Genomic DNA, 2,620 nt, shown 5'->3' with positions numbered 1-2,620 from the left:
ATTGAAATATATGTTTTGTCAGAAGTGCCCTTTAAGGGTATAAATCTTATATATTTAAAATAATTATTTTCAATAGCTTTGGTTTGCTAGAAGAACTTCTTTCATTCAATTTTTTATATTCCATTTTCAAACGAAGGATTTTACTATTCAAGCAATTTGGTTTTCAAAATCATTTTATGGAAGGCTTTGATGTACCTGTCACTCTTTTATCAACTTCTAAAAGAAGACTTTTATTTCTTTATTAATGTTAATAGTATTTTATAATACCAATCAGGTGGTGACAGAAAAACAAAATTTTATTAGAAAGCATTTCTACATTTGTGATTGAGACGTTCTAATCATTTCCAAATTGCAATCTCTGAGACAATATGGGATATACTCCATTTTGCTGACTGAGGTGCTGAAATCTTACTCACACTTTTGGGATATGAGGTCACAGTTAATCAGGGCCATGCAGCTCTATCAATTAGTTGCAAGATATACACACCACATCTGAATTTAGCACAAAAATTATTTCTGTGATTTATTAATTTTCTTTCTTTTTCTGATGAATTGACAGCTAGGAGTTACAAAAACTCCTAGCAAAAACAAGCAATCAAACATATGCTAATTGTTGTTCATTAATGAGCTGTTCTAAATATTAAGAATTTTCTAAAAATTTGAATGCATGTATTTTTGCTATATATGAGAATGTTCTCAAAGATTTCCTTAGCAATCCTTTAACCAACATCTGAGCATCAGTAACAGCTTGACTGATGTTTTAGGAGAAATTTACAAGAAAAAAATGAGTACAGTTGCTCTAAAAAATTAGATACCTAACTGAATCACCCATAATACATGAATCAAAATTAATGGAGTAAATCAATAAAACATTTTCAATAAGCACATTATGTATTTCCACTGCTTTTATAACTCATAAGAAAATTTATTAATTACTGTAAGCTGACTGAATGATTTGAGGCAACTAATAATACTACTACTAGTTGCAGGCAACATCATCAACATGAGCCATTTTCAGTATTGTCTATGAAACAGAATCATATCAGAATACAGATGCCAGATAAAACATTGACTTCCCATTTAAATTTGAATTTCAAATAAAAATACACATGCTTTTTTATTGGGGTATGTCCCAATTATTGTATACTAAAGAATCATTCATTCTTTATCTGAAGCAAAGCATAGTAACCATTATGGGACATCCTACCTTCTTTTTCTAACCCTGATAACTCCATCTAGAGGGTTTTAGCTTTTTACCATTAAATATTATGGTTCTACTATTTTGCATTACCTTCCCAGGTTACTCTAATATGCAGATCTTGATATTACAGATTTATGCAATATAGAAAAACCAAGGGAATTAATGCATACACAAATATTAATAAATTTTCATAATTGTTTGGTTTGTAGTTAATTGTAAGACTTCTACAGAATTGTTATAATAAAAATAAATTTAAATATTAAATAAAATTAATTAACTAAATATAGAAATTGCAATAGAAAATCAAAATACAATTCATAAATCCTGGGAACTATAAGGTAACTTTTCAAGTAAGTATTCCTTTGAGGAAGGATGCACAAGACCACCGATTGGGAAGAATGATTATATTCTATTAAACACAAATAACAGTGTTTCATACCTCAAATAAAAATGAACATTATTTAACTTTTATCATCATAAATTTTCCAGAAGAATTACTTATGCTTATTGTAACTCTGATAAAACTCTATGGGCAGATTATTTAGATTTAACTCTTTAATTACTATGGATTATATTTGGATGTCCCCTCATAGCTTGATAAGCTTATAAGCAGTGTTAGAGGATGTGGCAAAATCATGGGTGTGTGATCCTGGATCGTGGGTATGGTAACTGGTTTAGCCCATTGATTGGTTCAGTGCAGTAGTGGGCGATGAGATTAGTGAAAAGGGAAGCCCTGCCTTGACTGTAGGTAGCACTAACCAATAGGCTTATAGCTTAGACAGAATATAAAGGAAAAGAAGGAAATAGGTTTCCTTCTTCTTACTTGCCATGCTACTGATTGTTTTTTCTCTGACATGCCACCCCTGCCTTGAAGTCAGCCAACCATGGACTAAAACCTCTACAAACCATGAGCTAAAATAATCCTTTCCTTTTTTAACTTATAGGTGTTGATTATTTTGTCCTAGCAAAATGACAGTAAGACAGTAATTGTTCTGGATTGTCCTAAAATGTCTAAGACAAACATGGAAGATAAGCCTTAGAGAGCTTAGTCAACCTTGAAAAAGAAGTGCACAGTGAAAGTGTGGTGAACTACATGTCCTGCTAGATATAAAATAAAATTGTATAAAAAAAGCCTTTAGAAAATCTTGATGCTGATGGTATAAGAATAGATAACAAAATCAATGGAAACAGATAAAGAATATAAAAATGGGCACATCTGAAAATTTATCATGAAGATAGCATCATAATTTACAAAGGATAGTATAATATGTCCTTTGAAATTTTGTTCATGAAGAAGAGAAATAATCCTGTACTTAATTGAATTTCTCTGGAGGTCACAGATATAAATACAATAAAGGCCAGCCAAATAGCTCAGCAGACTAAAGCAATTGAAAGCAGGCACAGGGGCTGGGAGTTCAA

The sequence above is a fragment of the Octodon degus genome, unplaced genomic scaffold (assembly GCF_000260255.1).
Source record: "Octodon degus isolate 3935 unplaced genomic scaffold, OctDeg1.0 scaffold00142, whole genome shotgun sequence".
In the NCBI taxonomy this organism is placed as follows: domain Eukaryota; kingdom Metazoa; phylum Chordata; class Mammalia; order Rodentia; family Octodontidae; genus Octodon; species Octodon degus.
The sequence above is the reverse complement of the archived record's forward strand: the minus strand, read 5'-3'. Positions refer to the sequence as shown.